Here is a 12,542-nt window from a genome sequence, read left to right on the forward strand (position 1 = left end):
AAAGTCAGCAGATGAAGGCTTCTCTCTTCTGTGTAGGGCCGTGCATTGCAGGTGCACGCCCTGGCCATACCTGAGCTGTGTGGCAAGAAAAGGCTGCCCTGGAGGCTCAGAAGGTAGGCAGGCCCCCGGGCAGGCACACACAACATGTGGAGCAGCAGTGCAGGCAGAGATGGACCTTTCTTAGAGACAGCCACAGCTTCTTCCCAGGTGCCTGCGACTGGTGGCTCTGAGAGAAGCTTCAGTGTTACACTCACAGCACCAGTTCCCTGCACTACTACAGGGAACGATCTGGTGAAGGCCAGTGTGGAGGTGTGGGAGGATTCATCCATTGCTTTATGAAATCCACACCTGCAGCAGCATGATTCTTTCTCACTTAACTCTGAGAGAACCTGACTGCTCTTCCAGACACTCTGGAAATGTGGGGAAATACTGAGTGACTGTCAACGCCCATTTATGTTGTCACTCTTAAGTTGACATCTTGCTAACAGAAGTAAGAGTAAGCAGGGCTGGTTCTGTCCCCCAGCTGAGCCAGCTTGTCTGAACTGAAATTCCACCTCCAGGCTAAGTGAGGTGGTTTCAGGTGTCCACAAGCAGTCACCATGCCAGTGTAAGTGCACAAGTAACATGTGCAATCCCTCAGGCATCCCCTCATGCACTTATAAAGGACTGGTGGTAAGGGTTGAAAAGCTGCCCTTAGGAGTATTTACCAATATGTTCAGAGAGATGGTTTTCCACATGTCAGGTAGGCAGGACCTGCAGAATTGAGGATCTTTGTATGTCTGGAAATATGGATCTGTGCAACAACTCGTAGGACAGGCTGTTCTGGGCCAGTTCCAGCTTAATATGGTTGTGTACTCAGAAATGGATAAGAATTTGTGCAGCTGCAGAGCTTTACCAATTCATGGAAGTTGCAAACTCACACTAACCTAGGTTTGAAGCATCTAAAACATCTGATCTAAAAGATTCTGGACATTTAATGTTCTTAGGAGCAGGGTGATTGGTAGATGGCAGAATTAAGATGGGTACTGGCAATATTAGATGGTGTCAGTAACAGTATCCCACACTGGAGGTCCTGGTCCACTTGGCAGCACTGACCTAGCATGCTGGAATACTATAGATATCAGCATCATCTATCCAGAAGAAAGACATCTTGTGAATATACTTGGATTTTGCATATCCTTTACTTAGACACCTGTTAATAAGCAATACTGACTTACCAGATACATTGGATTTTTTTCCTTGATCATTTAGCAAAGTAATCAAATATACATCCCTCTCTGATGTTTTAAAGGAGGACCTTAAATTCAAAGATGAAAGATGTTTTGCCTTTCTGGACAGTATTTCTGCCCATTTAGTTAAATAGCCTGGCAGGAGACTTCAATATACTCATGGAACTTTGTTGTTATGACTGAAGTAATGTTGTATGATAAATACCAAGAAAAATAATATGCTTAAATTTCCCAAAAATGTTAATATTGATTTAAAAATACAGAGCTCTTATAGTAAGATGTAATATCATTGGCACAATACAATTTAAATTATTTTTATGGAGATTTTGCAGCTTACTTTACACATCACTATCTTTCTTGATTATGTTATGTAGATCTGCAATTGTTGGGGTTTTTTTTAATTTGTTTGTCATGGGATAATTACATTTAATTATTGTTTTATTCACTGTGATATCATTCATTTTCTGAGGGATACAGTGGGTAATAAAAGTACTTCACCAATTTGGGGGTTTTTAATTTCAAAAGCCATAAACATTTGTTATTTTAAATGTCCATGTTTGGTATAGGACAAATTCAACATCATTTGAATATATTTGAATCAGGAGGAAAATTGTAAAAAAATTGTAGTTCCTTAATAGACCAGAAGAAACAATACCTTAGCCTTTAACTGACCTTTACTAAAGCTTCTTTCATACTAAATACCAAAATCAAATAAAAATTGAATCCAGGTAATGTATCCAGTACTGTACTCTGTATAGTGTGGAGTCTGTTCTTACATAGCTCACACATGCATGATTTTTTAACGTGATTTATTTGTTTTGACTCCACTAAGTTCAGCCCATGTAACTGAAGTATGAATGTTTATATTTTCAGGGCTGCACATCAGTGCTCCGACACATCTAGGTGAGGAATCGGTTCCCCAGATAGGTTCCTCCACACTGCTGTTACCTGAAGGAGTGTCAGCTGAAGCTCCCCGGACGACCTTTCAGCTGCCACTCACAGAGATTATCTGCATGATCTAGTGCCACTTGACACACCCTTGGGTATCAAAGATATCTGCAGAGGGCTGGCAGAGACACCACAGGACTGAAGACAGACCTGCACCATTCTGAAGCAACAGTGGGAGTACAGGAGATACACCACACAGCAGTGAAAATGGTATTAGACAGATATGTTTAAGCAGCTTATTTAGGTTGTCGCTTCTCTAGCTAGGTGGGCATTTTATCTGTCTTCCCAAGAGACTTCTGCATCAGCCTCAAAAGCCAACAGTTCTCTACACAAGAAGTTACCCATCAAGGACATGACTGCATACATTTTTCTCACTTTGATTAGCAAGCAGAAGCATTATTTTTTTTTTCTTTCGTACAGCCTACAGTAACACCTTCATACATACATCTTTCTATTATTCCTCCAGCAGTACAAACCATAATCAAACTTTGGGTGTGCCCACAAAGAAAATACACAATATTAAATAAACACTCACATCAGTGTGATTACTTAGCCACACACCAGAAAGCACATGGAATGTTTTGACAAGAGTAAACTTCAAAAGTATCCCCTTTCTTCTCAGAATTGTTCTACATGACCAAACACCCTACACAACAAAATCAAGATATGCCTGTAGCATAGGGAGGTAAATGTGTGCTATGTTTAATCCAATTAGCATAGCTACAAGTTGCTGCAGTGTAGATGCAGCAGCATAGGTCAGACATTATATACATTTATACATTATATAAATCAGAATACAAGCCATACAAAAATCTAGCAACATGCTCTGAACCTTCTCTTTGTTTTCTTGGGTTTCCAGTAAGCAGTGACCAAAGGATTGAGATGTGATTTGTCTCTGGCCACTATCTTCAATGCCAATCAAGAGACACCTCCCATTGCCTACTCCCTTATCTACAGTTTTGTCTCCTCAGTCTTCAACAGCACTCCATTCCACTATTATTTTTTTTCCTGATGATTTTTTTTCATCTATACCATGATTCACAGGATGCTCCTAATTCTTGTATTTTGAGTTTTGTGAGTGCTTGCTTCTTGTTTACCTTTCCACACCATCCATTGCTTTAAAGATTTTTCTTCTACTGCTTTCCATCAACACTCTTCTAGGTAAAGAATTCGAAACTATTTATCTTCTCCACACATGAGAGAATAACATAGTAGTTATTCTTTAACTCTGAAAGTCTCTGCCACCCTTCCTTCAACTTCCTCTTGTCCTAGGCTACCTTTTTCAGAGTGGCATAAGCAAAACTCCATACAGGAGTAAGAATACTTCAGTCACAATTAAAATCCTTGATTTATTCCTTCTGTATACTTACTTTCCTTATCCCATGACTAAAACAGAAGAATTCATGTAAGGTGTTCCAGGAAATTACTTGCAGCCACAGCACTACAAAAATGAAACTGAATCTCTCTCTGTTTATTTCTAAATATTAGTATTCTCATAAGTTACACAGTGATTTGCCTTTACTTGGTATAATTGTGCCATTTTGGAACTGACTGTAAAGAAATGCAATAGTAAGTTGTTCTATGTTACACAGGGTATATTATACCTAAACCCACAGATCTACAATCAAAGACAAAAGTTCTGCTGAAACCAAGGTGCCAGGCAAACCAACTATACACTTAGAAACCTGAAAAATATTCAGTAACAATCCATTTGTATTGCCCAAAGCACAGGAAAAAAAAAAAGCAAGATTAAACCAAGTGTCTCATGTAGAAGAGAAAAGCGTATCCAAGCAACAACACTAAGACTCAAAAGAAATAGGTCATGTGAAGAGAAGCACTAAATTTAGTAATCAAATGTATATTCGGCAGAAAAGATAAAGAAGCTTTAGAGAAATAATGTAAAGAAAAACAAAATAAATTAAGAGATTTCTGAAGCTGGGAGACACATGAGACAAAAAATGTGCACTTGGTTGCAACTGTGTAACTGAAAAGAAATTCCATGATAGTTAGCTGAGTTAAATTTGTAAACATGAAATAACTCAGAGCAGATTTTGGTACAGTATTTTATTTTTGGTCAGTTTTACCCCAGAAGCTGATAAGAGTTCTAGTTCTTTGAGTACAAAAGTACAATGGTAGAACTTTTACTGACATCACAGGGTCTTGCAGGCAGCCACTATGATTTGCTTTTCCTTGTAATTAGGTCGGTGACAGAGCTCTCCTCCATTACATAGAATCTCACACATGACTTAATGAAAAGGTGTGACCACAGCTGCTGTTGGCATCCCATCTGAGCCTAGTCAGTTCAGCTGAAGAACTTGCTCACCAAGGAGCTTACCTGGAGGTGTGACAGCTAGCTGTCTTGAGCCACAGATGTGGTAACACTGAAAGAATCATTCTGTTCCACAACTCGTTACCAAAAAAACTTGTACTCTCTTTCTCCTTGATGGATTTCTACTCCATTTCAGAGACTGTCTTGTTAAATCCTTGAACACTCATGGATGGTATTAGGGGAGTTTCTTCCACTTCAGATGCACCAGCTTTTCTTCCACTCTTAAATTGCAGGTTTTCTCACCTTTGGATAAGGTCTGAACTCCATGGGAACACCCTGCCCAACACAAAGGAAGATGATGCAGCTGTGATAGTAGCTGCAGGACAACTAAATTAGGACCTCAGGAAGAACGCAGAAACTCACAGCATCCAGTAAAGGAAAGGGCTGACTCAGTAGCAGCAGAACCACTTGTCCTTTCCTCATATTTAACTCCAGACTCAGCAGAAGCTGTGCTCTGAGGGTGTTTACTTCCCACAGCATTAGTTCAGCACCATTCTGCTGCTGTGGGAAGCAGCATTTTTAAAGCCAGCCCTTTCCTGAGGTCCTGCAGGAAATACCAGTGGAAGAAAGAGTACACTTCTCTCAGAAACGATAGCATATTTTCATTCAGAAGGTTAAGAAACCAACAAGCAAATGCAGTATATATGCTGCTATATACTGCAGCAATTTGAACATTATGATTACAGAAATATGTATTTCATTATTAATATAAATTCATCCTGTAGACTTGCTGTCTTTGGGAGTAGCCATTGACTTTGCTCTGTGGGCACTGCTGAAAGTAGTGGGCACAACAGGATTATCTAATGATGCTAAATTTAACTTTATTTATCAGTAACTGCCATAGCAAAAAATACTGTCTGAAATCCAGACAAGCATGGCAAGTCTGGAGTGGGAACTAAGATATGTGCTATAAAGGGTAGCACTGTGGTTTGAATGTGAATGCAAAGGCTGAGTATATTTAGGAAGGACAGTGCATATCTGTCTGTCATCAGCATCCAGTACACAAACAGAAAAAAAGCCATGGAGAGCAAGAGAAGCAGCAGTTACATGCCTCCGAGAGAAAGCTGAAAGAACAAACTGCAAGCAGATCTTATGCTATGTGTAGTTTGATTCTTTCTCTTTCCAAGGAAATAGGACTTTGTGGACATTTTTTGTAAATTAAAACAGTGCACCATAGAAACAACTGGGTTCTCTGTCACAGCATTCCCTATTTAAAAAAGAAAAAAAAAAAAATCATAAGGCTGAATCTGGCCAGCAAGAGAGGCTACAAAGTGTGAGTGTGGCGGGGGGGGGGAGAAGTACTTGAAACTGAGCTTAAGCAGTTACTCTACTCATCTTGACATTGCCTTACAAAAGTGATCTTTATGTTGAAAAGGCCAAACTCCAAGGAGAAAAGTATTTTTCACTCTACTACAACTTACTATTGCCATTTTCTACGAGCTGGAATGAGTACAAATAACAACTATTTCTTTTTTGCCTTATTGAACCCTAATATTTTATTATCAAAAGAGAATATTTTATTATCAAAAAGGGACATTTTCTCTCAAAAGAAGAAACAGCTATAACAAAACAAGTTGACTGACTTTAAATACTGCTTTCAGTGTTCTCTTCACACACACAAAGCAGAAGATTTTACTAGTAAAGTTAATTATTCTTTAATCATGTTGTAAACATAAATAACTGGGACCTAACAGGGACGAAAACTCTGAGCTTTTTTGATTAATCTGATTGAAAACACTTATTGTATTTCAAGTATAGAGGTATCAAAATAATATTTTAAACAAAAAAGCCTGCAATGAGAACTTAATTCACAATAGAAAGGATTGGAAATTCTCAGGTTCAGAGTTTACCAGATACCAAGTACAATACCCATAGGAGGCTTCCTGTATTTACTCATGGCAGATGCTTGGAGAGTGTGACCAGTTTAGTATTACAACATATGCTTTAGGGGTCAAAAGAAAAGAAAAGAAAAGAAAAAGAGATGTGGTTTTACGTACAAAGAAAACTCCAAAACATTGCACAAGTTTTTATTTACAACCAACAGGGTGAAGATGAGATCAAGATTACACCAGAGAAGTTGCACTGTGTTTCATAGGTAAATTAATTTAACTAGGAGCAGGATTGTGAGGAGGATTTTTTGGTTTGAAATCTTCCACTAGTATCAGATGGAGTGACATGTGCTCCAGGTCATCAGACGGGACAATGGGTGTACTGGTGGACAGGATCCACTTCTTACCAAAGCCTGTAGTGACAGGAAAAGGGGCAACATTTTCAAACATTAAACCAGAAGATTTATAGTTGGTATAAGCATGAACTTTCTTATGATGAGAGTAATGAGATATTGGAACAGGTTGCCCAGAGAAACTGAGGATGCCCCATCTCTAGGGGTGCTCAAGTTCAGGTTGACAGGGCTGTGAGTAACCTGGTCTAGTGGAAGGTGTCCCTACTCAATGCAGTGGGATTGGACTAGACAACCTTTAAAGCTCCCTTCTAACCCTTCTGTGGTTCTATGATTCTATGACATTAAAAACAATCAAAACAGAGGGCTGAAGGGTCCTCAGAAAGTCATATTAACAGCCTCACTATACTTAACTAAATTTCTGATTATGAAGGAGATGCACACAGTCTGTTCTTAAAGTGACAATGACAGACTATGATCATACCACTGGCTACTTTTTTCCAGTACTCTACTCTTCAAAAACATTTTTCCTAATGTTTAAGCTAAAATATCAGGTTGCAATTTCTGCTCCTGGTGGACATAGAAAAGAAGTTATTCCCATTTCATCAGTAACTTCTCATAGACTTGCTGACTGTTGTCATTCTCCTACTCTTACTCTTCCCTAATTAACCAATCTGAAATAATTTGCTATTATCTCTGGGTCCCTTGACATTCTGGTTGCTCTTTAGGTGGTCCACATAATTCTTTATGTGCGGCATTCAAAACTAGCTTTAAAACTGTTAAGCAAAGCAAAATTCCTTGCCAGGCCTTGCAAACTCTAATCCTCGTAATACATCCTAGCAGAATGCTTATCTTTTTTTTGCAATAACAAGCCATGGTTGACTCACACCCAGTCTGTGACCACTCAAAGCCTGAGTTACTATTGTACAGAATTTCTACCTAATCAGTTTGTCCTACCAGCTGATTATTCCTGCCTAGGGTTGCATCTGTTTTGGCTGAAGAACTTTCCATTTTTTTCATATTTCTAACTGAAGATTTTTTATTTTGTTCTGCCCTCCAGCATACCTATTCCCTCCCAGCCTGATACATATTTCAATTTGATAAGCATTTTCCCTTTTTTAAGAATGCATCCATGTCACCAGATTCTGAACCTGTGCAATCCAACTTGATACACATTTCCATTTTGATAGAAAACAACTCTGTAATTCTGGTTTTCCAACAAGTGTTGTACACATCTAGCTGCAGATCAACATGGAACACACATTATTAACCAACACGGAACACACATTCCATATGGGAAACACATAAAAATTTCCCTGAAAATCAAGACATATTGAATCTAGAGCTCTTCTCTAGACATAAGGTATGTCATGTGGTTGTAAGGGCAATTGGATTTTTGAGATGTGAGTTCGTGTTTCCAGTTACTCATCCCTATATTATTTTTCAGGAATGTATAAATATATTTTTCACTATTTTTCTAGGAAAATTAATTTGCTTAATAATGTCATACCTGTTTTTTTTCCTTCCTCTCTCCACCAGGTTTGTCACTTTACAGCCTCCCTCTATCCCACCTAGCATCCATAACTTCTTAAATATGTTGATTACTGACACTAGGAATCTGTTAGCAAGAGCTTTAAATACTCTAGAACATAGTTAAAGAAAGAATTCAGGTCAATTTGAAAATACGTGGCTTAAGCATTCTACACTTTTCTTAACTGAAAATGCACCTCACTAATGCATTTGTTTCATTTTTTTACTACCTTAGATAGTGAAATCTAGAAGGTACTGCATTCCTGACACCTTTTAGTCTTCTCACTTCACAATTAGAGTACACTTTCTATTTCACACAATTAATGAGCTTCTGGAGTGATGTGGGGGTTTTATTTCACTCGCTAGTTGCATTTCATCTCATGCTTGTCTTTCTGATTTTGTTCTCACATGCTTCTGCTGTACTTTTATTCTCAGCCCTAACAACCATCATAAAAGCTAACTTACTTTCTCCTGTCCTGTAGGTTTGTCTCTCCAGTTTGAGTGATTTAACCAAGCTGATTTCTTAACTCATTGAAAACTGCCTTCCTGACTCCTGCGGGGTTCATGTTGATCATACTCCTGGTTCTGGTCCTTCAGATCACTAATCTCTCCCCACTCTACCATGTCATTTGCAGTCTCAACTAATGCTTATCCTGACCTTTTCAGCTACTTCCTTCTTTCTGGCTGTAACCAAAACTCGAATAGCTTTACTGCTCTGTGCAGACTTCTCCAAAAAAATCTGGAAGGCTCAGTTGTCTCCAGCCTTGTGTTCACGTAGGTATTGACAGGTGAGGGAGAGGAAACAAAAAGGTTGTGGCACAGGGACACTGCTTAAATTACACGCCCTGTCTCATGCAGCAAATATCTCATTGTCATGGGTTCTTCACAAGGGACCATGTATGACCCAGACAGACACAGTCACAGCACCCTTTCACCCACCTGAAAACATGAGACCTTGTCTCTCCCCAGCCACTCCTGTGTCTAGGAGGGAATTTTAGGTTAGTCACATGTGAGTAATGAACTCCAGAATAGTCAAGCATGACAAGATGGAAGTTCTGCCTAGCAACACAGCCTGTCACAGCCTCAGCTGCTGAATATACTGATATATTAATAAATATGTACCAAGCCCCCTCTTGGCAGTTCACTCACTCCTTGAACTCGGCCTTCTCGTAGCTGACTCTTGCACACAGTTACTCAACTTTCTACTGCAACTGCCATGGGCACGTTTTCAAAATGTTGCCTACAGGGCAGATAGAGGCTATGAATGCAAACCCACTCTGAGATGGTGTGAACAGCAGCTCAGTCAGGACTGCTCTGTTCTTTACTCCTATCCCATGACCATGGTGAAGAAACCATCAAAATTTTTCTTACAATTCTATTCAACTATACCTCTTTTGTTCAAGTGCCAAAATTCACAGAGACTCTGGTTTGCCCCAAACATTCAGTCCAGGACTCTCCCCTTACAGTTGTGGCCACTGTATCATCGATTTCCCAGTTCACAGACATCCTGCTCCCACAGTGGGATCAGACATGAGTCTTGGAAGGGGCACAAGAAAGCTTGCCCTCCTGCACAGCAAGGATGTGAAAGGACAAGAGGCTGAGACAGACTGCTTTCCCATGCAGGGCAGGCCTTGGGAACAAGGAACATAGTGAAGCATTAGCCTTGCTTCAAGGAGGGCCTCTCATGTCACCAACATCCCTCACAGCTTCTAGGAGTTTGGGAATTTGTACAAATAGCCTCCTTAAGCTCACCATAGGCAGACGTTGGTTGGAAGATGTTGGCAAAGTGAATGTGAAGAAAGATCTACTGATCTCCATCAGTATTTGAACAATTCTTGGTCAACCTTTACTCATTTAAAACTCTGCCTATGCCCACATATGTCTAGGAAACAGGCTAACATGGAGCAGACACACTAGGAACACAACAAGCATATTGCCACTGGTCTCAAACTGCCACTCCAGTTTGGAGGGGAGCACGGAGACAGAGTCCACAAAGCAATATGACAGATCTGAAGTTGAACAAGCTGCGCAGGGCTGCCGTGGCCCTGTAGACAACTGGCGTCTGAGAGGGCCCAACAGTATGGGTCTCCAGACTCCACTGAAAACTGACACAGTTAGGACTTTTTGTTTCTTCAATGACTTAGCCAAGACTGAAACATCCTGCTGCCATAGTACTGAGGTCCAGGATCAGGCAGAAGCAGCTCAGTTAATGCTAGGATTCCTCCCACACCTCTGTAACACAAAGAGCCCTCCCCAGAGAAACACAGACAACAGGACTCTGGGCAGAGTTCCTTATTTACATCTCCAGTCTTCCAGTGCTATTTGGGCTTCTGCTTAGGCTTAGGCACAGCTAACTCCAACTCCTGCACCTCCAGTTCCCGAGGCAGCTGACAAACAGCCTTCTCTCCTTCAGGAGCACAGCAGAGGAAGTCAGACCTCCAGTGACAGCGATGCATGGACAGGACATCCCAGAGGCATTCTGCAACAGCTCCAAGGTCCTCTTGCCATCACAAACAGCTTCATTTACAGAAACCAATCCATTTTATTGTACTTTCTCTCTGCTATTCTGAGGCCTCACAAAATGTCAAAATAAGAGCAAATGACCTTACTTTCATATAAACATGTTTAAACAGTCTTAGTCTGTAATACTTGGCCAAGTCAACCCCTTCTGCAGTTTGTTGGTCAGACTGATTTTAGCAAGCTGCAAACTGCAACTGATGCAGTTTGGAGAAGTAGCTTATTAATGGCTAACATACCACTTATTAAATAGAATGGTACTAAACTAATTCAATAATGAGGGCCAGTTACAAGCCTCACTAATCATCAATGCAGAAAAGTGAGAGATTAAACAGTAGCAGGAACCATTCTCTTTGAGACATTTTCAGTGTCCAGAAATTTTTCTGAAATACAAAAATGCAAAAATTCATCTGAACTATTTGCTGCTCATTATAATACAGCTGTCCTTCATTCATTGACATTCCACTGCAACATTAGCCAACGGATGACCAACTCTCTTCTACCAGCATTATCACAGTCATTTCTTCATGCACAGAAATACAGCTGATTTATTTACATAATTAAATCAGCTCTGAAGAAACTAAGTCATTCCTCAGTAAAAGAAAGAAGGACTGCTAAGTGGGAGCGGGCTGCTTGTACAATTATACTCTTAAACAAGCGTAACCAATTAGTTTTCAGGTGAGCACCACTGAATTAAAATCACAGAGATAATTGTGTCTGAACACTTGCACATTCCATGAGTAGGATGTAAATCTCATTTGTGAGGTTTTAAATTTACTATTCCATTGAAATTAGAAAGAAATAAAATCATAGCATTCAGAGCTATTGTTTCAGGCTGTTTGCAAATTCTAGCGACCATCTTTGCAAACCTTTGCCAGGGATCATATAGTTCTACACACACTGATAGTCATTTTTCTAGCAAATACAATTTTTTCAGAGCAATAATAAAAATAAATACACTCTCCTGAGAAAAGTATCAGATTGCCAAGCCATTGTGACACAGCCAAACAAACTTTAGCTGAGATTGTGTAATCTCAACAACCACTGTTGTCAAATTGCAGAATGGTTTTAGCTGAGAATTATTTCAGCTATTACCAAATTCACCTTATACTTTTTATCAAAGGATTTCAGAAACCAAAAGAAACAGTAATCATCATTCCATCTGTTTTTCTAAAAACAGCTTTAGAGCTCAGTGACAAAATTCAGAAGAAACGCAAGACTTAAAATCTTCTTGCCACTCCTTCCACTTGCTGCACTTTGCTGCTTTGTTTCAATTAACGTTTGTTGATTGCCCAATACAAATGCAGTTCTTATGCTGCTGAACAATAACACAACCAATATTATGAGGCCAAATGCTGTCTAAAACAAGAACACTCCAGTATTCTCCTCCCCATAGGCACGGCTGCACTTGAGTCTATCAAAACACTTGAAAATGACAATCACAATAGGTATTCTACTTTGAATCGTCTTAGGGACAGTTAATACTTAAATTGCATCCAGAACTCCTAATTTGCTTCTTATAAATGTAATATACATTACATTTATATGTAATGTAAAAACAAACATTACAACCTGGAACACCTGGTGCTGGCTAGCCCTGCTGCCCTCTTTGCAGGCGTTGCTGAGCAAGTTGGCCAAAGATGTCTGTGGAGGATCTGACGCTTTAGTTTGTGTCCTGCTCCCTCTCCTGCTTTACTTGTCAGCTACGTGCTGGCACGGGGGCTTTGCCACCTCTCCAATGCCACTGCCTGGTGTTGTGTCCCCCCTGTGCGCCCCTCGGTGAGAACACGGTGGGGTAGATATGCACAAT

This window comes from Anomalospiza imberbis, chromosome 1 (assembly GCF_031753505.1).
Source record: "Anomalospiza imberbis isolate Cuckoo-Finch-1a 21T00152 chromosome 1, ASM3175350v1, whole genome shotgun sequence".
In the NCBI taxonomy this organism is placed as follows: domain Eukaryota; kingdom Metazoa; phylum Chordata; class Aves; order Passeriformes; family Viduidae; genus Anomalospiza; species Anomalospiza imberbis.